Raw genomic sequence first — 25,804 nt, forward strand, 5'->3', positions numbered from 1 at the left:
CTTCTGGTGCTTTGGAAAATAAGTTGACCCCCCTGATCTTCGTAGCAGCCCCTCCAATACTGAAAATACAGCTATCTGGTCATTGCTATTATTTTCTAACAGCCTTTTCCTTTAGGAGCTCTGCAGATTTGGCGGGGTTATTGCTCTGAACACCCTCAACCAGGTTGACAAAAGCGGCTTGAAAGCATTGATACTAAAAGCATTTGCAATAATCACTAGTTTTGTGCAGATGTGTTGGAAAGTGTCCTTGCAAACAAAAGAACGATATAGCTTGGCAGAATACGATGCATTTATTGTTTTTTTTTGTTCCCCAGAATAGGTCCATCATGTTTAGCCAAGCTGCCAAGAGACCAGATCAAGTAAATATTGGTATTTGGGGTTTTTAAATATTAGTGAGGTTTTATCACTGACCATTTCTCCTGAGATGGAGGGTGTGTTGATGTTGATGTTGATGTTGATTTTATTTATATGTTGCCCTTTTCCCCCGAAGGGGACTCAGGGCGGCTCACAACTCAACCAGGGAAGGGGGATACAAACAAGAATTTAAAACAACATAAACAACAATGCATAATTAAAACACAACAGTCATACCAATTCGAGATGGGGGCAACAGTTCTTTAGCCCCAGGCCTGTCGGAACAGCCAGGTTTTAAGGGCTTTGCGGAAGGTCTGGAGGGTGGTGAGGGTTCAAATCTCCACGGGGAGTTCGTTCCAGAGGGTCGGAGCAGCCACAGAGAAGGCTCTCCTCCGAGTAGTCGCCAGTCGACACTGACCGGTGGATGGAATTCGGAGGAGGCCTAATCTGTGGGATCTAATCGGTCTAGTGGAGGTAATTGGCAGCAGGCGGTCTCTCAAGTAAGTGTGAGCAAGTGAGGAGTAACACTTCTCCTTCTGCTATATTTCGCAACAATTTGCTCCGAGTAAGCCTTTTAACAGAATGATAGAGTTGGAAGGAACATTCTTCCTTGCTCCCAGTGGAACCCCTTGCTTCAGCAGGAGACCCGATGCCATTTCTGAGTAACAGTAGCACAGTGGTTAGAGTGCAGTACTGCAGGCTACTTCTACTGACTGCAGTTTGGCAGTTCGAATCTCACCAGGCTCAAGGTTGACTCAGCCTTCCATCCTTCCGAGGTTGGTAAAATGAGGAGCCAGCTTGTTGGGGGCAAGGAGCTGTAAAACACTTAGAGAGGGCTGCAAAGCATTCTAAAGCAGCATATAAGACTAAGTGTTGTCACTATTGCCATCACTGACCATTTCTCCTGAGATGGAGGTTGTGTGATCAAGTTAGAAGAAAAAAAATTCTCCTTCTGCTATATTTCAGAACAATTTCATCTGGGTCAGCATCTTAAGGGAAGTGGTGGCTCAGTGGCTAAGGCACTGAGCTTGTCGATCAGAAAGACTGGCAGTTCGAATCCCTAGCGCAGCTAGGAGTGAGCTCCCATTACTTGTCCCAGCTTCTGCCAACCTAGCAGTTCGAAAGCAAATAAAAATGCAAGAAGAAAAATAGGATCCACCTTTGGTGGGAAGATAACAGTGCTCTGTGCACCCTCAGCATTTAGTCATGCCGGCCACATGACCACGGAGCTGTCTTTGGAAAGGGCTGGCTCTTTGGCTTTGTAACGGAGATGAGCACCACCCCCCTAGAGTCAGGAACGACTAGCACATATGTGTGAGGGGAACCTTTACCTAAGCATCTTAACAGAACAAGTAAAGAACCTTGGAGGTGTTCCAGTCCATCCCCTTGCTCAAGCAGGAGACCTGATACCATTTCAGATAAATGACTGTCCAATCTTTTCCTAAAAAAAAAATCTCACAACTGTGGGCATTCACAACTTCTGAAGGCAAGCCATTGCACTGGTTAATTGTTCTCACCCTCAGGAAATTCCTCTATTGTTCTAGACTGGATCTCTCCTTGATCTGTTTCCATCCATTCCTTCTTCTCCTGCCTTCAGGTGCTTTGGAGAATAGGTTGAACCACTTATGGCAGCCTTTCAAATATTGCTCTCATGTTACCTCTAGTCCTTCTTTTCATTAGACTAGACGTGCCCAAATCAGTGGTAAAATTCATTTTTTTTACTCCCAGTTCTATAGGTGTGGCTTGGCATGGCAGGGGAAGAATACTGCATAATCTCCATTCCCACCCCACACTGGGGCCAGCCAGAGGTGGCATTTGCTGGTTCTTCAAACTACTCAAAATTTCCTCTACCGGTTCTCCAGAACCTGCTGAATTTCACCCGTGGCCCAAATCCTGCAATTGTTCCTCAGCTCCTTAATCATCTTTGTACATCTCTTCTCTACACACTTTCTGAAGTCTAAACATTTTTTTTAAAATATCACGGTGACTGAAACTGGATGACATATTCCAAGTGTGGTCTTAGGAAGCAGTACTAGCGCTTCATGTGGTCTCGATTCTATCCCTCCACCAATGCAGCCTAGAACTGCATTGGCTTCTCTTCCTTCATGTCACTGTAGTGGTGGGTTTCAAAATTTTTCAGAACCTCTTCTGTGGGTGTGGCCTGCTTTGTGGGAGTGGCCTGCCAGCCATGTGACTGGGTGGGAGTGGCTTGCCAGTAATTTGACTGTGTGGGCGTGGCCAACTTGTAAAATGTGGTGAAACTCACTTAACAACTCTCAACAAACAACTTTGGTTGCTCTTACTTAGCAACCAAAATGTTGGCTCAGAAACTCTGGCATTTGAAGCACGCAAATCTTAAAGTTGTCAAGTTACAAGACATTTGCACCCCTAACCCTTTAGAAAAAAAACCCAGGGGTGTTCAAACTTGACAGCTTTAAGACTTGTGAACTTCACCTCCCAGAATTCCTCCTCCAGTCATGTTGGTTCAGGAACTCTGGCATTGAAGCACGCAAGTCTTAAAGCTGTCAAGTTACAAGACCTTTGCACCCCTAACCCTTTAGAAAAAAAACCCCAGGGGTGTTCAAACTTGACAGCTTTAAGACTTGTGGACTTCAACTCCCAGAATTCCTCCTCTCGCTCTTCATCTTGATGATGTGATGATGGGCCGGGGGGGGGGGAGGGAGCTGGAACCGGTTCTAAACAGCACTGTACATTTGTGGAACCTCTTCTATAGAAGAGGTTAGAACTGGCAGGAACCCACCCCTGTATCACTGGGAAGAAGATGAGTAGCTACAGGTGATCATGCATGCATTTAGCCGTGAATTCATGGGAAGAATAAAAGCTGACTGAATATTTGGCCATGCCAACTACTCTGTAGGGCCCCCTTGTCTGTAACATGAGTGACTGCTGGGTACATTTGTGATTTACTGCTCAAAGACTACAGCATGCTTCAGTTTTCTGTCTGAAGAGCAACAAAATATCAGTAGCATAGCATAGCATCGCGTGGGTGGGTGGGGAGGGAAAAATAGGGATTATATAAATAAAACCAATTTGCTATTCCTCTCCTGAGGCTCTACATATGTATCCCCATTCTATGCCCTTCGTTGCATCTCTCTGCAATCTGTCCCAACAGATAGAGCATAAAGATAATTAAAGTCAGTGTCTTTTCCTCATCTATTTTTTTTAACAAAATGCTGCTTTGTAAGGCAAATATATGTATACATTTTTTCTGGCCCTGAATAGGATAAAGATATAATTTTGTTTCCAAGCTTCATTTGTTCTCTGAGCGACTTGAACATTCCTATTTATTGTACAAAATTAGCATGTTTTCAAGAACGTGTTTCCAATGTTTGGAATCTGTGGAAGATACAGTAGTTACATTTCAAAATCATCCCCGTATAATGCATCAAAAACCCATTAATGTTCATCCTTTTCTTCTAAATACAGTCTTCAGTGGAACTGTGGCGGTGTGGGTTCCTGCCAGTTCTAACCTCTTCTATAGAAGAGGTTCCACAAATCTACAGTGCCATTTAGAACCAGTTCCAGCTCCCTCTCCCCACCCATCCGCACATCATCAAGATGAAGAGCGAGAGGAGGAATTCTGGGAGTTGAAGTCCACAAGTCTTAAAGCTGTCAAGTTTGAATGCCTCTGAGGTTTTTTTATAAAGGGTTAGGGGAGCAATGGTCTTGTAACTTGACAGCTTTAAGACTTGCGTGCTTCAAATGCCAGAGTTTCTGAGCCAACATTTTGATTGCTAAGCAAGAGTGTGGTTAAGTGAATTTCACCACATTTTACAAATTGGCCACCCCCACCCCAGTCACATGGCTGGCAAGCCACTCCCACCCGGTCACATGGCCGGCAAGCCACTCCCACAAAGCAGGCCACACCTACAGAAGAGGTTCTAAAAAAATTTGAAACCCACCACTGAACTGTGGACAACATATATCCTATGTCTATGGAGATTCTCAGCCATCCAGGTCATGGTTGTCCCAAAGGTGCTTTTTCAAGAGGCCACAGGGCTTTCTGTTTTTTCTCTGAAGATGTTTCACTTCTCATTCAAGAAACTGCTTCAGCTTTGAGTGAAGCTGAAGAACCTTCTTGAATGAGAAGTGAAATGACCTCAAAGAAAAACCAGAAAGTCCAGTTGCCTCTTGAAAAAGCACCTTTGGGACATCTATCTATCTATCTATCTATCTATCTATCTATCTATCTATCTATCTATCTATCTATCTATCTATCATCTATCTATCTATCTATCTATCTATCTATCTATCTATCTATCTATCCATCCATCCATCATCTATCATCTATCATCTATCATCTATCTATCATCTATCCATCCATCATCTGTCTGTCTGTCTGTCTGTCTGTCTGTCTATCTATCTATCTATCTATCTATCTATCTATCTATCTATCTATCCATCCATCCATCCATCCATTATCTATATCTATCTATCTGTCTGTCTGTCCGTCCGTCCATCCATCCATCCATCCATCCATCCATCCATCCATCCATCCATCATCTATCATCTATCTATCTATCTATCTATCTATCTATCTATCTATCTATCTATCTATCTATCTATCTATCTATCTATCTATCCATCCATCCATCCATCCATCCATCATCTATCATCTATCCATCCATCATCTATCTATCTATCTATCTATCTATCTATCTATCTATCTATCTATCTATCTATCTATCTATCTATCTATCCATCCATCCATCATCTATCATCTATCATCTATCCATCCATCATCTATCTATCTATCTATCTATCTATCTATCTATCCATCCATCCATCCATCCATCCATCCATCCATCCATCCATCCATCCATCCATCATCTATCATCTATCATCTATCCATCCATCATCTGTCTGTCTGTCTGTCTGTCTGTCTGTCTGTCTGTCTGTCTGTCTATCTATCTATCTATCTATCTATCTATCTATCTATCTATCTATCTATCTATCTATCTATCATCTATCTATCTATTCTCCATCCCTTTTTTTAATGCCACTACCTTTCAGGTCACTATTAACTGCAACCCTCCAGCTGTCAGATGAGTGAAATTTCAATTTCTTGGAAAATTGCCCATCTCTCTTCTAGGGGATGTTACCATTTGTAACTAGAGAGTCAAGATGAAAAACATCCATACTTCACCGCCATATATTAATAATGACCAACAATTATTTAAGGGACAATTGGATTCGGCTACTGATTACACCTCTGATGCTTTCCCCAGATCCTGATTGCTATCCTCCAAGCTTTGACATCTGATCCATTGCATGTAGCCCCCCCCCCCCCCCTGTAACCAATACTATTATTGAATCACTGTCTACATACATAGGATTCCCTAGTTCAATATCAAAGCTTAATAAATGGACCTCGGGAGCAACAAAGCTGACATGATATTAGAAGAAGAGGTCTTGTATAATCTCCTTTTTCTCGGCATCAGGGCTGTCTTACATATTGGAATAACACTGACCTCCCTTCCCACATGGTTTTATGGCAAAAACCTTCGTTCCGATGCCTCTGTTGGCTCTCAAGAGTCCACTATGGTGATTAAACTGAGTATCCTTGACAGATGGCAATCTAGCCTCTGTTTGAAGATATCCAGTTACAATTAGTTCAATCATTCTTGTTGTTAAAGATTCCTCCACTTTGAGTTTTCTACAGCTTAAATCTTTTTTTTTTCTTTTTTTTTGCAAGCTCTAAATTCTGGGGGGAAAAAATTGAGAATAGATCTTGGCCTTTTCTCTACGACATTTTTTTCAAACCTTGAAAAGTGTTATTATGTCCTCTGACAATGTAAAGGTGAGGGAGATGACCGAGAGGGCAAAATTGACTGTTTTAATTAAAGAGAAAAAAAGAAATGACTTAGTTTTGTTTCTAGTTGGAGAGCAGTTCTGGACTTCGTGCTTGAAAAATACATGAAACTAAATTTAGGTTTTGAAGACGTTGTTGTAGAAATGGCTTGAAGCACTCAGACATGTAAAGCAAAAGATTGGGTATTTCTTAGTATTTTGTTGCACTGAAAAAGTTTAAATCTCTCGTTTTTATTTTTGTTTTTCAGCTCTCTCTTTTCCTGTGCACCTCTCCCCTGGCCTCTTTACCTTTTCTAATTTTTGCTTCTATTTGTCTTTTCATCTTGTAACAAACTTGAAAAAAAATATTCAATCCCTTTCCCTCCCAAAAGACTAGACCCATCCAGTTCCTTCAACTTTTACAAGAATAGAATAGAATCACAGAGTTGCAAGGGACCTTGGAGGTCTTCTAGTCCAACCCCCTGCTTAGGCAGGAAACCCTACATCACTTCCGACAAATGGTTGTCTAATCTCTTCTTAAAAACTTCCAGTGTTGGAGCATTCACAACTTCTGGAGGCAAGTTGTTCCATGATTAATTGTTCTAACTGTCAGGAAATTTCTCCTTAGTTCTAAGTTGCTTCTCTCCTTAATTAGTTTCCACCCATTGCTTCTTGTCCTGCCCTCTGTTGCTTTGGAGAATAGCTTGACTCCCTCCTCTTTGTGGCAGCCCCTAAGATATTGGAAGACTGCTATCATGTCTCCCCTAGTCCTTCTTTTCATCAAACTAGACATACCCAATTCCAGCAACCGTTCTTTATTTGTTTTAGCCTCCGGTCCCCTAATCATCTTGGTTGCTCTTCTCAGCATTCCTTCTCTTCATAGGGCTTGTATTTTAATTCTCCAAAGAAGCTCCTCACCCTTGTAACTTCTGATGCCCAGAGCTAGACACAAATACTTAATATAACATGAGGTGGACCTTCTTTCGGGATTCCAAGAAAGCATGTCCATCAACTGTTGAGGCTTTCACAGAGCTTAAATTTATAGAAAGAACAGGTTTGGGGATACAGATGTTTAAAAATTAAAGATAATGATGCATCTGAAATATTGTGAGTGTAATGAAAAACTATGTAAGTAATAATTACATCTAGCTTCTCCTTGATAATAGCATGCAAACACATTGGGAAAGAGATTCGGGATAAGGTGTTCAATGTCTATGGAGATTCTCTGTCATCCAGGTCATGGTTGTCCCAAAAATGATTTTTTTCAAGAGGCAACTGGACTTTCTGCTTTTTCTTTGAAGACATTTCGCTTCTCATCCAAAAATCATCTTCAGGTCTTCAATAGCCAAATGATTATAAAGATTTTCACTCATCCAGTCATGGATGTCCCAAAGGTGCTTTTGAAAGCAGCAACTGGACTGTCTTGTTTTTCTTTGAAGATGTTTCACTTTTCATCCAAGAAGCTTCTTCAACTCTCGCATAACCAAATGTCTATGGAGATTCTCAGCCATCCAGGTCATGGTTGTCCCAAAGGTGCTTTTTCAAGAGGAAACTGGACTTCCTGGTTTTTCTTTGATGATGTTTCACTTCTAATCTGAGAAAGAGCTGAAGAAGTTTCTTGGATGAGAAGTGATACATCTGGAATGAAAAATAAAGAAAGCCAATTGTCTCTTGAAAAAGGACCTTTAGGATAAGGTGTTCATCATCATCAAGCCAGAAAAGGAAGTCTAATGCAGTTGATATGACATCTCTAGAGGTAGACAGAGTTAATGTTGGGGTGATAAACAAGTTCTGGTAAGCAGGTAATGACAATTCCTTCTCGGGCTTATGAGTTAGGCAAGCCAAATTTTAACTAGACATGAATAGAATTGCTTAGAGAAACAATTACTTACCTTAGTTTGCCAGCCTGATGTTAAAGCTGCCATCGCTGCAGGCACTGCAAGTTTAATTTTAATTAGAAAGTAAATGTAAGTTTAATACAATGGAAATTGTCAGTTAGGCTGAAATACCTAGAGCCAATTTGATATAATTTATCATGCATTCACATTGGATTAAAACTCTGGGTTGAGGCAAAGCATGTTAATAGGATGCATTTGAAACCCACCTGTACTGCACAGGTACAGTATAGGTGGTGCCTTGCTCAATAGTAGTAACTGTGAGAGGGATCTTGGAATCCTAGTGGACAACCATTTAAATAGGAGCCAGCCATATTCAGCAGCTGCCAAAAAAGCCAACACAGTTCTAGGCTGCATCAACAGAGGGATAGACTCAAGATCACGTGAAGAGTCAATACCACTTTATAATGCCTTGGTAAGGCCACACTTGGAATATGGCATCCAGTTTTGGTCGCCACGATGTAGAAAAGATGTGGAGACTCTGGAAAGAGTGCAGAGAAGAGCAACAAAGAGGATTAGGGGACTGGAGACTAAAACATATGAAGAACATTGCAGGAACTGGGTATGTCTAGTTTAATGAAAAGATGGATTAGGGGAGACATGATAGCAATTCCAATATCTCAGTGGTCACCACAAAGAAGAGGGAGTCAGACTATTTTCCAAGGCACCTGAAGGTAGAACAAGAAGCAATGGGTGGAAACTGATCAAGGAGAGAAGCAACTTAGAACTGAGGAGAAATTTCCTGACAGTTAGAACAATTAATCAGTAGAACCACTTGCCTCCAGAAGTTGTGAGTGCCCCAACACTGGAAGTCTTTAAGAAGATGTTGGATAGCCATTTGTCTGAAATGGTATAGGGTTTCCTGCCTAGGCAGGGGGTTGGACTAGAAGACCTCCAAGGTCCCTTCTAACTCTGCTATTGTATTGTATTGTATACAGAGAAGTTTACTCTTGTGAAAAAAAGGATGCAGTGGCTTCGTGGCTAAGATGCTGAGCTTGTTGATCAGAAAAGTTAGCAGTTCAGTGGTTCAAATCCCTAATGCCATGTAACAGAGTGAGCTCCCATTACTTGTCCCAGCTTCTGCCAACCTAGCAGTTTGAAAGCACATAAAAGTGCAAGTAGAAAAATAGAGACCACCTTTGTTGGGAAGGTAACAGCGTTCCATGTGCCTTCGACTTTTAGTCATGCTGGCCACATGACCACAGAGGTGTCTTTGGACAGCGCTGGCTCTTTGGCTTCGAAATGGAGATGAGCACCACCTCCTTGAGTTGGGAATGACTAGCATATATGTGTGAGGGGAACCTTTACCTTTACTTTTATACTGGAACGGTCTTCATGAAGTTTTCTAATGCCTACGTGAATTTAACCTTTGATGTGCCAAACAGGGTCATTTAAAATATATTTGGTAAGCTAGAAAATATTAATGAAGTACACATTGTCATGTAATTAACATTTAAGGCTTATTTCCTTTCCTGGACAAAATAGTGAGCAGTTTGTATAAGCAGGATGTACTTACTATATGAATTCAATTAGAATGATTTTATTATGTTAAAACAATCTGCCAAGGTATTCTCTGTAGCTCCCCTTTTATTAACTGGTTAAGCCCAGGCCCAACAATAAATCAAACAATCAGATCTTTGCCTGGTGCACAGTGTTGAAACAAGCATATTTTATTTGTGGACGTGAAGATGTCAGTCCAGAATCCACACAAACAGAACTTGAATCTGAGAATATATCAGTTTGAAGATAGTATTTTTCAACGGAATTCAGCAGTGAATCTTCCAAAATGTAACAGCCAAGACACGACAATCAATGAATCTACAGGCAGATAGATCTACAGCACCTTCTCGCTAGTATCTGTTTATTGATTATACTGTCTGTCGAGCTAGACACATCTAGTTGTCTGTCTGTCTTTCTCACATGGAGCAAAAGAAATCTCTCACCAACCATCACATTCTCATTGTCATTTAATTGACTCTCTTTTTCTGATAGCCTATTTTTGCAGCTGTTTTCACCATCCAGCCTCGTATATCCTAGGTAGAGGCAGATGTAGAGCCTCCTGCTTGGGCAGGGGGTTGGACTAGATGACCTGCAAGGTCCCTTCCAACTCTGTTAATCTGTTACCTTACCTTTTTCCTTTCTTGCTTTCCATGGTTTACTAGCTTCTGTGACCTCCAAGCAGCTTAACCAATGAGAAATATGAGTTCCCAATCTCATAGCAGAAGTACATTGATTGCTTATGACCAAAAGTTAAGTTCAAGCCAGGAGTTCCACTGTAGATATGCAAAGTCAAAGGAAATATTTGAAAATGAAATTAAGAAAATGAAGGAACATGTCCCATTATTACTTTACATCATGTCACTCTTTACAAAGATTTTGTATAGCTGTGCCCAGGGCTGGGATTCAGCCAGTTTGGACCAGTTCACACGAACCAGTAGTTCTGCTGATCAGTTTCCCCCCCACCGCCCCTATGCTAGTCCGTCCTATATTTCCTTTGTCTGAAGCCCAGCTGAGTGGAGCATTCATGCATTCAGCAAACAAGTTGTTATATCAGTTGAATCCCATCACTGGCTGTGCCCCAATTCTTCATGGACTCTTAGCAACCAAGATGACGAATTAGTTTTGGGTAAATTATTTATTGAATGTTGGTACAATTATGTGATCCATGATAAAATCTCACTCGAGAGATTTTAACCAAAGCCCGATTGAACCATCGAATCGAATGCCTTCTATGCTTCAAAAGGGATTGACCACATGGAAATGGTGTTGATGCTTAGTAGTCTAAATTCTGCCAAGGCATAAGTAGTTAATGCACCTCTCGTAACATTTATGTTGATAAAATATAGATATCTAGTATGAATGTTAGGACTGATTTCACCATGGATATTTATCTGACTACTTCCATTAACAGCCTGTTCCATTATTATATATAAGACCCTTATTTGTGTTAATTTAATGATACATCCCATTTAGTACTGAAGTGGTGATAAAGCATATGTTGAGATCCTAATAAAACAGGAATTCCAACCTCTCTGTCACTTCCTTATGGAACTGAAGAAATAATATGCAAGTTAATAAGCGGGAAACATTAGTTGCCTCCTTCTAAGGAGATCCATATCGCTCTCAAATTTTAATTCTCACAGAGGAAACAGCAGCTTAAGCCCCATGAAGTATATTAATTACATCAAGTTGAGTGAAATTATGTGAGGGAAAGCTGGAAAGGAAAAGATAGGAAGAAAAAAAAGGTAGTGTGGGAAAGGAAGAAATACCTCCCCCCCCCCCAAAAAAAGAGAGAAAGCAGTTGAAAGTCTTTGTTACTCCTATAGTAACATTTTGTTTTTCTTTCTCTCTTTTAAATAGCGTTTGCAAGACGTCACAAGGATAGGGGGAAAAGGAATCTAATCAAACCAAACCACAACAATGATGGCACAGTGGTTAGAATGCAGCATTGCAGGCTGACTCTGCTCACTGTCAACAGTTCGATCCTGACCAGCTCAAGGTGGATGCAGCTTTCCAAGCCGGTAAAATGAGAACAGATTATTGGGGGATCAATATGCTGACTCTGTAAACTGCTTAGACAGGGCTGCAAAGCACTATGCAGTGGTATAGCAATAGCAATAGCAGTTAGACTTATATACTGCTTCATAGGGCTTTCAGCTCTCTCTAAGCGGTTTACAGAGTCAGCATATCGCCCTCATAGTCTGGGTCCTCATTTCACCCACCTCGGAAGGATGGAAGACTGAGTCAACCTTGAGCCGGTGAGATTAGAACCGCTGAACTGCAGATAGCAGTCAGCTGAAATGGCCTGCAGTACTGCACCCTAACCACTGCGCCACCTCGGTATATAAGTCTAAGTGCTGTTCATATTGTGCTAGGAAGATGGAGAAGTGAGATTAGAAAACAAAATTGCTGCTTTTTTGTGATATTGGAACAGATTTTTGTTTAACTGATTATGTGCCGTCAAGTAGGAGTTGGCTTTCAGCATCCTAATGGAGACATTTTACATCAAGGGTGTCAAACTGGTAGACCATGGGCTAGATGTGTCACACAGAGGCACCCACTGGGAAAAACATTGCAAAATGTATTGTGCTGGCAACGTGTTGCAGCGAGTTTGACACCCGTGTTCTACATGTTCATCTTGCTCCAAAGTCTTCAGATCTCCTAACAGTCTGCCTATCCCTTTGATAATTGAGTCCATCTCTTGCTGCTTGTTGGATGTCCTTATACTTCCCAGCCTTATACTTCTCCAGAGGAGGGGGGAAAATACACAGCCAACTACTCAATCTTGAACGAACGGCCCACATCTACAGTGGATACCAAACCATTCAGGGTGATGAAATGTGTTGCCAATACAGTCCCGGATAATAATGTGAAGCTACGTATCATTAGCATTCTAACAGTTGCTCACCTGAATCAGCAGATGAGCTCAGTGGATGTGAATTACTACACATCCAACTTGGCAGCATTCCACAAAGTGGTGGCTGTCCTTCCTTATCCGCTGAAACCATTTGCTGAGTGAGGAGTGGAACCTCTGACCCAAAGGTGCTTTTTTCAAGAGGCAACTGGACTTTCTGGTTTTTCTTTGAAGACATTTCATCTCTGACTGGGTGGCGGGGAATGGAAGGATTTATATTCCTTGCAGGCAGCTGGGCATTTACATTTTTTTTTGCAAGCACGCTCTCTAAACTTGATTGTTTTCTTCTAGACATTTCATTACCCAAAAGAATGCAAATGACTAGCTTTCTGCAAGGAATTTAAATCCTTCCATTCCCCACCATCCAATCAGAGTTGAAGAACGTTCTTGGATGAGAAGTGAAACATCTTCAACAAAAAATCCGAAAGTCCAGTTGCCTGTTGCAAAAGGCACCTTCGGGACAACCATGACTGTTCTGACACACACACCCCGCCCGCCCCTTGGCCCACACCAAAGCACTCCGAGCCAAAGATACTTTACGGAATTTATTCAGAGACAGACAGGTCCTTGGCAGCAAACCAGCACAGATAAGCCTTGGCAGCAATCTAGCACAGACAAGCCTTGGCAGCAATCCAGCCTGCCAAGCTAATACCACAGTTCTCCAACATTAGTTAATGCTTTGACTTCTGCAAAAGGGGTGTGTGCGCAAGCATTCCTTTTATAGTCTGGAGAGGAACCTAATTACCACCAGCTGAGTGCAATTACCTCCTGTAACTGCGTAACTGTTCTTTACACCTATTAGCTCTCCGATGCCGGGCATCTAGGAACAACTCCCTTGGTTCCTCCCCACTGCTGATGTCCGGATCACACTCTCTTGTCTCCTCCCCACTGGTCAAGGCTCAGGCACCTCCTGGTGGCCAACCAGCCTCTCTGCGCCCTGCTCGGAGTTGAAACCCTGTCCAGGGTCCTCCACATCCTCCAAAGCCGACTCATAGGGCCTCTCGCTGTCAGAGTCTGGTGGCAGCTCCAACGGCACCTGCTGGGCCACAACACATGGCCTAGATGACTGAGAATCTCCATAGACAGTGGAACTCATGTAAAACCATATTCCCAATTTGCAATGGTTGCAGGTAGTCAAGGAGGCTACCATGGCCAATGATATCATTCCTTTTGTCCCATCAAATTCTTGACAAAGATCATCTACTTCAATCAGTGCTGGTTTTGCTCCTTATTGACTCCTGAATTGTTTCAATCCACCCCTCTTATTTTTCCGCATTACTATTTCAACAATCTTCTTAGCAAGGGAAGGATGGAATTCTCCTCAATGATTTTCAAGTAATAATGATTATCAAATAATTATCAATATCATGGGCTAATATGGGCCAATATTGTGGGACACCAGAAGCAAGGTGGGACATTTCTGGTATTTAGCCTGCCCTACAAGTCCTCCAAAGGAGCTTCTTCTTCATCAGAGTCCTTGAATCAAAAGGAGTCCCAGTTAGCCACGGGACCACGTCAGACTCTGAAAGAGAATCCTTTCCCCTTTCCTTCTCCTTAGGATGAAGTTCTGGTGAAGCTCCCAGCCTCTTAGAAAGCTGCCCCAAATAGATGCAAATTAACACCCACTAGAATCCTTCTTTTTCAGCATCCCTAGAAGTTCCATATCCAGGACCTTCTGATTAACTATTGAGTTTATTATTGACTATTGAGTCTGTTTGTTGAGCATTGATTCCAGGTCTCACTGTTTACATTTCTGAGAGCGTCTGGTGCTCGCTACTGCTACCATTCAATTAACTTAACTTTATTGTGGTCATGAACCAGCACAAGAAGCATCCAAAAATACCCATAACCAACGTGTTGGGAAATTTAAGAAAAGTACATGCAGATAGTTACAAAAATACAACTATCATTTGATAGTAGGGTGTTGTGGCCCGGCAGGAGCCGGTGGAGTTGCCGCCAGACTCTGACAGCGAGGGGTCTTATGAGTCGGCCCTGGAGGAGGTGGAGGACTCTGGACAGGGTGCCGACTCCGAGCAGGGCGAGGAGAGACTGGTTGGCCACCAGGTGGCACCAGAGCCTTGGATTAGAGGGAGTGATCTGGAAAACACTTGTGAGTTGTTTTGGGATGCACGCCGTTGAAGGGCTACTCGGCGGCAAGAACAACTGCATAATTATACGAGATGATTACGCTCAGCTGATGCTTATTAAGATCCTCTCCTGATTATAAAAGAGACTGCTTGTGCCACGCCCTTTTGCAGAAGTCAACATTCACGATTAAGAGAAGCCAACTTGGAGAATTGGTTTGCTGTGAGAGCTTGTTGCATTGGCCAAGGTTTGTAGGATTTGCTGCCACAGTGCTTATCTCTTTGTTTATTTTGGGCTTGCAGCCAACGAGAGTCTGGACTGATTAAAAAACATTCTCTTTTACGTTTGTTTTGGCTTTCATTCCTGGACGGAGGAGGGGGGGGGGTCAGAACATTAGGATTACCATTTCTGGATGGAAAAATCTGGGTAGCCACTAGAGGACAGCAATATTTGAATTTTCTATATATCTTTGGTAGAGGGTTTCCTGCCTGAGCAGGGGGTTGGTCTAGAAGACTTCCAAGGTCCCTTTCAACTCTTCTCTTCTCTTCTCTCTTCTCTTCTCTTCTCTTCTCTCCTCTCCTCTCCCCTCCGTTCCGTTCCGTTCCATTCTACATTATTCTTTTCTGATCTGTTCCATTCCATTCCATTCTACATTTTTCTTTTCTTTTTCTTTTCTTTTCTGTTCTGTTCTACTGCAACGTGCTCTACATGGGGCAGCCCTTGAAGAGTATTCGGAGACTTCAGCTTGTCCAGAATGCAGCCGCCCGAGCGATCGTGGGTGTACCTCGGTTCACCCACGTAACACCTATCCTCCGCGAGCTGCAGTGGCTGCCTATTGGTCTCCAGATACACTTCAAGGCGCTAGTCGTCACTTATAAAGCCCTTCATGGTATTGGACCTGGGAACTTGAGAGACCGCCTGCTGCCAATTACCTCCACTAGACTGATCAGATCCCACAGATTAGGCCTCCTCTGAATCCCATCTGCCGGCCAGTGTCGACTGGCGACTACCCGGAGGAAAGCCTTCTCTGTGGCTGCTCCAACCCTCTGGAACGAACTCCCCGTGGAGATTCGAACCCTCACCATCCTCCAGGCCTTCCGCAAAGCCCTTAAAACCTGGTTGTTCCGACAGGCCTGGGGCTAAAGAACTGTTGCCCCCGTCTCGAATGGTATGACTGCTGTGAGTTTTAAATTATGTATTGTTATGTTGTTGTTTTTAAATCTTTTGTCTGTATCCCCCTCCCCGGTTCGGGTTGTGAGCCGCCCTGAGTCCCCTTCGGGGGAAAAGGGCGGCATAGAAATTTAATAAACTGAACTGAACTGAACTGTTCTGTTCCATTCCATTCTACATTATTCTTTTCATTTCTCTTCCATTCCATTCCATTCACATGTTTCATACACAGCAACCAAAGGGCACAACTTTTTCCACAAAAAGAACAGAGGCAACTAGAAAGAAGGAAAGATCTGTGGCTCTTGGCAGACTCCTGTGTGATTCAAACATGATATCTTTTCCCTTGCTTCCTCTGACGCCTTGATGCTAATCAGCTTCTTTTTTATTCCCTTAGAAATGTGTTTATCAGTCAGAAAGTTGTTTTTCTTTTTCTTTTTTTTTTTTTTGGTCTCCAAATGATGCTGAAGCATGAAAATTGTCCCTGGGATTTATGCAAGGGGGGAAAAAAAGCAAGAAGTGATTTGCTCTACCTAAGGATCTGAGTCTCTGCCCAGGGAATCTGTAAGTGTGTGCTTCTGGATAACTATCATAAGTGTGCAACTTGCAACTGAAGATATTTAGATCTCCTTGTTGAAAACCTTAAGTGCTGGAAAATCTTCCAGTCGCATGTAAACTCGGCATGGTAGGCAATACCTGCTGATTTGACTGCCTAAATCAATTTTTTTTTGTCTAATGTGGATAAAAGGCAGCTTGCTATCCAACAATCAACCAAACGTTTGTGTTACTCTAATTAAGAAAAACAATAATAAACGTGGCCATGTGTTTTTTCTAATTATTATTATTGTTGTTGTTGTTGTTATTTTGTTTTTAAAATAATCTTTTCGTTCCCAGTAGGGGACAGGCTTTGTCTTCAGAAGAGCTTTCGGCTTCGAACAAAATCACAACTATGACTGGCTAAACTCAGCCAATTGGAAATCTATACTTTATGTCAGACCTGTCTAACCGACAAATCTAATCCTTTTGGCTAAAAAAAATAGCTTACGGCTGTATTGCTTTTACATTGCTGAGACTGTGGAGAAGGACTCAGCATGGTGAGGAATGCAGCTCAGTCACAATGGTGCTGCATTTTCCTTTTTTTTTTTACCTACATCACACACACACACACACACACACACACACACACACACACACACACACACACACAGAGGCTCATAATCAGATGTGGTATTCAGCCTGTTTGAACCGGTTCGCCCGAACCCCGGCTCCAAAATGTCCTATGAAGTGTGGGCAGAATATTTCTCTGGATATGAAAAGAAAGAAACATGTTTTAAAAGACAGAATAGTTGCCTGTAGCTTCCTGCCCATCCCCTCTGTTAATGGGCCATTAAGAAGGCCAAGCTAGTCCCTTCTACATAATAAAGACTTCTCCACTGCAGCCCAAAGGAGGATGGAATTAAAGCATGATAATATTGGCCCTTTACTCAACTGACCACATGGCATCTGAGAACTCAACCAAACCTGGATTCAAAACACAGCCCAGAGAGTTGCCCCTGTGTGGCCCCATGGGAGTCTGACAACCAATCAGAATACATTTCTTACACAGGAACAGGAAACCCCACATGGCTTGAGCCCTGAACAGAAAAGGTGATCACATGCTTCAATGTTGGTGGAGAAGAAGAGAAGGGCTGATGAGAGCTAAATAGCTTGAAATAGATCTATACTAGTCTCCCTTTATTTATTTATCAGCACAAATATAACAAATGTAACAAAAAGGCAACAGTAAAAAATATTGGGTTTCTGCCTGGATGGTCTCTTGTGACGAGCCGAAGGACAAAGAATGGAAGTGTGACCTTCCTCCCATATTTGGGCATACCAGGGGTTGTGACTTTAAATATATACCTTTCACCCTGGCCTGGCTGATGAAGAGTCGAGCTCTGTAGCTCAATGGTTAACACATCTGCCTAAGAGGCAATAGAGCACAGGTATATATATATATGTGTGTGTGTATGTATATATATACAACATATATATATATATATATATATATATATATATATATATATATATATATATATATATATATATATATATATATATACACATACATATATATATATATATACATACATATATACATATATATATATATATATATGTGTGTGTGTGTGTCTGTGTCTGTGTGTCTGTGTGTCTGTGTGTCTGTCTGTGTGTCTGTGTGTCTGTGTGTGTGCGCGCGTGTGTGTGTACAATATTATGTATTTAAAAAGAAACTATACTACATGACTAGGAGAATAATGGTTATGATGAGGGTGCATAACCATGGGTGGGCTTCAAATATTTTAGCAAGGGTTTCTCTGCCCAGTTGATGGGTGGACGTGGCCATGGTAGGCATGGCCTAGTTGGCTTCCTGCACCATGGTAGGAGCGTTTTTGCCTCCCCAGGCTCCGGAGGTTTTTTTTTCAAGCCTCCGGGAGGGCAAAAAAGGCCTCCCCAAACTCTGGAGGCCTTCTAAAGGCCAGAAACGGAGTTTCCCAAAATTCTGGTGGGCCTGTTTTTCACCCTTCCGAGCCTTCGTGTGTGCCCTGCACTTACCTATATCCAAAATGGGCTGTGTGGGGACTCCTGGGAGGGGTGGGGCAGGGTGGGCATGGCCAGCCAGGAGTGGGATTTGGGGATACTCCAAACTGCACAGAATCTTAGCCAGAGTTTCTCCTGAACCGCTGCAAACCACCAGGAGCCCACCCCTGTGTATAACACCATGTATATTTAAAGAAGGACTTGATATGACCAGTATGCTGTTGTTGCAAAATTGAAAAGAAAATGTACAGTAAAAAACATCTACTTTAAAAAAAAAAGGAGGAAAGCTTTAAAAAAAAGGAGGAATCTTCTTTGCAGCTGCTCATTAGCAGTGCGATTATTTGAATATTAAAATAATTATCTAGATTTACAGAATGGCTTATAGTATTTAAACTTTAGAGGAAAGCCCTAGACTATTAATTTATGTTTGTTTAATGCTTGCTGTACTTTCCGCTCCACCTTTTAAGTTCATGTCTTTATTAAATGTTGTTTTGTAATGTTTTCCTGCTCTGTTTTTCGCGCATTTTATTTTATATAAACCACTCTGAAATATTTTGATATTGGCAGCTGTGAAAAAAAGTATTGATTGATATAAGGGTACTGATCAAAAAAATATTGATAATGAGAATTATGCATCGTATGTCACAGCATTATTGACAGGTATGGTGCCTAAGATGATATCAAACTATATGCAATTCCCATTAGGAGCGTTGGAGCTATTGTGATTCTTCTACCTCCGATACAACCATTAAAAATGTAACCGACTACCATTAATACAATACAATACAATACAATACAATACAATACAATACAATACAATACAATACAATACAATACAATAGCAGAGTTGGAAGGGACCTTGGAGGTCTTCTAGTCCAACCCCCTGCCTAGGCAGGAAACCCTATACTGTTTCAGACAAATGGCTATCCAACATCTTCTTAAAGACTACCAGTGTTGGGACATTCACAACTTCTGGAGGCAAGCGGTTCCACTGATTTATTCTTCTATCTGTCAGGAAATTTCTCCTCAGTTCTAAGTTGCTTCTCTCCTTGATTAGTTACCACCCATTGCTTCTTGTCCTGCCCTCAGGTGCCTTGGAGAATAGTTTGACTCCCTCTTCTTTGTGGCAGCCCCTGAGATATTGGAAGACTGCTATCATGTCTCCCCCAGTCCTTCTTTCTATTAAACTAGACATACCCAGTTCCTGCAACCATTCTTCATGTTTTAGTCTCCAGTCCCCTAATCCTCTTCGTTGCTCTTCTCTGCACTCTTTCTAGAGTCTCCACATCTTTTATACATCATGGTGACCAAAACTTCAGTATTCCAAGTGTGGCCTTACCAAGGCCTTATAAAGTGGTATTAACACTTAACGTGATCTTGATTCTCTCCCTCTGTTTATGCAGCCTAGAACTGTGTTGGATTTTTAGGCAGCTGCTGCACACCGCTGGCTCACATTTAAATGGTTGTCCACTAGGACTCCAAGATCCCTTTCACAGTTAGTACTGTTGAGCAAGGTACCATCTATATTGTACCTGTGCATTTCATTTTTGTTGCCTAAATGTAGAACCTTACTCTTTTCACCATTGAATTTCATTTTATTAGATAGTGCCCAATGTTCAAGTTTGTCAAGACCCTTCTGTATCTTTAGCCTATCTTATAAAATGTTGGCTATTCCTGCCAGCTTGGTGTCATCTGCAAATTTGATGAGTTCCCCATTTATTCCCTCATCCAAATCATTCATGAAGATGTTGAAGAGTACTGGGCCCAAAACAGAGCCTTGGGGTACTCCACTGCATACTTCCCTCCGTGTAGATGCAGTTCCATTGAGGACTATACATCGAGTGCGGTTGGTCAGCCAGTTACGAATCCATCTGATGATGATGCTGTCTAACCCACATTCTTCTACTTTATCTAGTAGTAGGTTATGGTCTACCTTATCAAATGCCTTACTGAAGTCCATGTATACTATATCGACGGCATTCCTCTGGTCCACTAATTTTGTCCACTAATTTAACATCAGGTGATAGAAAACCATTCTAGCCTCAAATCTGTTCTTCAATTCTCCCACTGTTTTTCTCCCCTGCCGAAGAAAACTACTTCCTTAATTGTTTAGATGTTTTAAAATGTCATTAGGAGATATATATGTACGTACGTACGTACGTACGTACGTACGTACGTACGTACGTACATACATACATACATACATACATACATACATATATATATATATATATATATATATATATATATATATGTGTGTGTTTTTATTTGTGCTGATAAATAAATAAAGGAAGACTAGTATAGATCTATTTCAAGCTATTTAGCTCTCATCAGCTAGCCATATCCTTACTGGGATTCGAACCTGTGCTCTATTGCCTCCCAGGCAGGGAGTTAACCATTTGAGCTACAGAGAACGACTCCTTTTATCAGCCAGCCAGGGTGGGAGGTATATACTTAAAGTCACAACCCCTGGTATGCCCAAGTGTGGAGGAAGGTCACACTTCCACTCTCTGTCATTAGGCTCGTCACAAGAGTCCATCCAGACAGAAACCCAATATTTTTACTGTTGCCTTTGTTATATTTGTGTTTTTATTTGTGCTGATAAATAAATAAAGGAAGACTAGTATAGATCTATTTCAAGCTATTTAGCTCTCATCAGCTAGCCATATCCTTACTGGGATTCGAACCTGTGCTCTATTGCCTCCCAGGCAGGGAGTTAACCATTTGAGCTACAGAGAACGACTCCTTTTATCAGCCAGCCAGGGTGGGAGGTATATACTTAAAGTCACAACCCCTGGTATGCCCAAGTGTGGGAGGAAGGTCACACTTCCACTCTCTGTCATTAGGCTCGTCACAAGAGTCCATCCAGACAGAAACCCAATATTTTTACTGTTGCCTTTGTTATATTTGTGTTTTTATTTGTGCTGATAAATAAATAAAGGAAGACTAGTATAGATCTATTTCAAGCTATTTAGCTCTCATCAGCTAGCCATATCCTTACTGGGATTCGAACCTGTGCTCTATTGCCTCCCAGGCAGGGAGTTAACCATTTGAGCTACAGATCTATACTAGTCTTCCTTTATTTATTTATCAGCACAAATAAAAACACAAATATAACAAAGGCAACAGTAAAAATATTGGGTTTCTGTCTGGATGGACTCTTGTGACGAGCCTAATGACAGAGAGTGGAAGTGTGACCTTCCTCCCACACTTGGGCATACCAGGGGTTGTGACTTTAAGTATATATATATATATATATATATATATATATATATATATATATATATATATATATATATATATATATATATATATATATATATATATATATATGTTGTATTTGTGCTGATAATAAGTAAAGGGAGACTAGTATTTCAAGCTATTTAGCTCTCATCAGCTAGCCATACCCTTACTGGGATTAGAACCTGTGCTGTACTACATCTTAGGCAGATGTGTTAACCACTAAGTCACAAGGTCCTCCTCCTTTATCAGTTGAGCCAGGGAAATAGGTATGTATTTAGTGTCACAACCCCTGGTATGCCCAAATATGGGAGGAAGCTTACTGCTTCCATATATATACATACATACATACATACATACATACATACATACACACACACACACACATACATACATACAATTTGTTGTGATGAAATGCAGCAGCAGAAACAATTTTCAAGATGAATGGCAAGTTCTCATATAGTGGCTGAATAAATTCTGGACAGCCATGAGATAATTAATTTGGGATAATTGAAATAGAAGAGAAGAAAAAAAGAATGGTAATAGAATGGAACGGAATGGAATGAAATAGGAATAGGAATAGGAATAGGAATAGGAATAGAATAGAATAGAATAGAATAATAGAATAGAATAGAATAGAATTTAGTCATGCGAGCTACATGACCATGGAGTCATCTTTGGACAGCGCTGGCTCTTTGGCTTTGAAATGGAGATGAGCACCGCCCCCTAGAGTTGGGAATGACTAGCACATATGTGCGAGGGGAACCTTTACCTTAGGTTTCTCCGAACAGAATTCTGACAGTCCCTGGATTATTAATGGAAAGAAATCTGGGCTCTTAATTGAAATACACCTGCCATGTTTTGTCTAAATTTACTCAATGAACTTGGAAAGGAGGAGGTTTTATTTCATATATTGATTTTTTTTGTAAATAACTCAACCGAAAGAGGGGGGGAAAAGAAACATTTTTTTTTTTTTTTTTACAAAAAATGCCTTGAAGGACAGACTGTGTAGGTCTGGATATGAAATAGATTAAAAAGTGTTTTGCTTCCAATCGTAATCTCTTCTTTGTTCTGGGGATGACTAATGCAAGAAGATTTGAAACACAGCCTCACCAAACACCTGTTAAGATGAAATCACATTGTGTCTCCCCTTCCGGATTGCTTGCAAATATTACCTACTGCCTGGAGAAGGCCCAATTAGGTGTTGCCGCTGCAAAATTCAAATCGGGAAGGAAGAACCTGGGTTTCCTGCAGCCCCTGATGGAAAATAAAAATTCTGCTGGGTGGGTTGTGTATACAGGAAATGAGTAGGGAAGAAAAATAGAAAGCAATCGTTTTTAATCTCCTGAAGATCTCGCTTTAACTATATGGACAAGGGACTCAGAAATGTGTTATCAGTCAAGCTAAAGACTGTAATCAAAGGAGGAGAAGCAGAGTAGCGAGGAATACCAGGCACTTGGCATGAGCCTGATCCCTTGTTTCAGATAAAATATATATATTTTCACGGCATTCATGAAAGGCCCGGAAAATGACAAGGCAGGAATTATCAGTTGGGCTAGGAGAAAACTCAAGAATCTGCTCGGATGAAGGTGTCACTCTGGGACATAGACATCGCAGTACATTAACCTGTGAAAATCCTTCTGGAATGAATGGCATTCCAGAGTGAAAACATTAGATGTAGAAAGAATGTGCAGGATTTGGTCCAAAACTGCATTGTTCTGACCCTCTGCAAAAGGGCGTGGCACAAGCAGTCTCTTTTATAATCAGGAGAGGATCTTAATGAGCATCAGCTGACCGTAATCATCTCTTGTAATTACGCCATTGTTCTTGACTCCGAGTAGCCCTTCGATGGCATGCATCCTGGAACAACTTACAGGTGTTTTCTGGATCACTCACCTTGTCTCCTCCCCACTGATCCAAGGCTCAGACGCCACCTGGTGGCCAACCAGTCTCTCCTCGCCCTGCTCGGAGTCGGAACCCTGTCCAGGGTCCTCCACCTCCTCCAGGGCTCCAGGGCCCCTAGCTGTCGGAGTCTGGCGGCAGCTCCAACGGCTCCTGCCAGGCCATAACAGGTACCCATGGGGCATCCTGTACAAAACAGGTGGCACTTGTGATGATGAGAATGAATGTGATGACACTTTTGTCATGTTTTCCTCCTGCAAGTGGTAGTCTGATCCTGAGCCAGCTTGAGGGATCAATGGATCACTTTAGAACAGTGGTCACCACTGGGGGTCCATGAGAAACTTTTGGTAGTCCGAAGAAAAAATATTGGCATTTTTTATATTGCACTAAAACAGGGGTCCTCAAACTACACCCCCTGGGATGGATAAGGGCAATGAACGCTTGTTGTTGCTGCAGAGAGTCTCCCCCTTTGGGGTCTTTTTGTGGAGGTCTGGGGGGGGGGGCAAAATTCTGACTTGGACTCTGCTTCAGCCGCCTGTCGTGTTATTTTAAAAGTTCGTGTTTGAAAGCATGCATGTGTTAAGCAACAAATTGATTGGTTCCCACCCGTCTTGTGTCACTGTGTTCTCCACTAAAACCCCACACCTCCTGCAATTGCCCCCTTCACCTAGGACAGGGATGGCAAAGCTTTTAGGCACCGAGTGTCCAAGCTGGAACATATGTGTGCACATGTGTGTGTGTGCGTGCACTGGAGCACCAGAAACCTGAAGACCAGCTGGCCAGGATGTGCATGCCTCATTTTTTTGGCCAATTTCTTTGACCGTTTCTCAGGCTGGTTTTAGCCCAAACAGCCTGAAAATGGCCCAAAAATGGCCTGAAAAGGGCCGCAAAATAGCCTATTTTTTGGCTGTTTAGGGAGCAGTTTTCAGGCCATTTTTTGGCACAAAAAATGGTCCAAAGGCAGCTGAAAGATGCCCTGAAAATGGCCCAGAAACGCCCCAGAAAACAGCTATTTTCCGGCACTCCGACACCCATGAAGATGAAGCATGTGCGTCAGTGGTGGGTTCTGGATTCCATTGCAAATGGTACGGTTGCAACGGGGCCCGGCATCCTCCACATGAACGTGCGGAGCATACGCGCACACAAGTGCAGTGTGCAAATGCATACTACCATCCAGTGATGCCTCCGCGATGCTCCAGCTGCTCGGCGGAGTGTCGCACAGGCGCTGTACATGCCGCACACGTGTGCGGAAGCCCCGAAGAGTTTAAAGACAGGTAAGGACGACGGACAGGCGGGTGAGCCCTCCGAAGCACCATACCGGAACGGTATCCAGTGCTCCAGGCAGGCACCAGTGTCCCTGTACCAGGGAGTACCATCTGCAACCCACCACTGATGTGCGTGGTAGAAACCAGAAGAGCAGCTGGCGACAGCATGCGTGCCACAGAGAGAGATCTACATGCCATAATTTTGAAATCACGGGCCTAGAAGAAGCCTCCTCTTCCTTGTCCCAATAATGCATGTCAGCTTTCTTCTGATAGTAGAAACAATCCGGTGTAATGATTTAATTAGCATTTTGCAGACTCTGCTGTTAAACCTTTGGCTGGATTGTGCCCTTCTTGAGTGAAATGCTTCAGCTGAATCCCAGTAAGAATGAGACTCGGACTCAGAATAGAGCTGGAAGGGACTTTGGAGATCTTCTAGTCCAACCCCCTGCTCAAGCAGGAGACCCAGGAGTGGGCTGATGGGGGTTCGCAGGGGTTCGGGAAAACCTCTAGCTAAGATCCTGTGCAGTTTGAAGACACCCCCAAATCCCACTCTTGGCTGGCATCACCCACCCCTCCCCTCTCCTCCCAGGAGTCCCCACGCAGCCTGTTTTGGATGCTGGTAATTGCAAGGCTCATGCAGAGGCTCGAGTAGGGCAAAAATGGGCCTACCAGAAGTTCAAGAAGGCCTGAACTCTGGATGTCCGTTTCCAGCCCCCAGAGGGCCTCCCTAGGCTGGGGAGGCTGTATTCGCCTTCCCAGAGGCTCAAGGAAAGACTCCGGAGCTTGGGGAGGGCAAAAATGCACACGCACGTGCACACACACACACACACACACACACACCTGCCATAGTGCAGGAAGCAAACTAGGCCACGCCCACCCAGCAACCGGGCAGCCAACCTCTTGCTAAAAATTTTGAAGCCCACCCCTGAGGAGACCCTATACCAATCCAGACCAGCAGCTGTCCTCTACAGTCTCTTCTGGAAAACCTCCAGTGATGGAGCAGCCACAACTCAGTGGCTTTTCTTTCGGTGCTGGAGTTAGGAGTTAGTCAGCAATTTATTACCGCTGTTGATCAGCCGAGAAAAAACACG

This window comes from Thamnophis elegans, chromosome 11, assembly GCF_009769535.1.
Source record: "Thamnophis elegans isolate rThaEle1 chromosome 11, rThaEle1.pri, whole genome shotgun sequence".
NCBI classification, from domain to species: domain Eukaryota; kingdom Metazoa; phylum Chordata; class Lepidosauria; order Squamata; family Colubridae; genus Thamnophis; species Thamnophis elegans.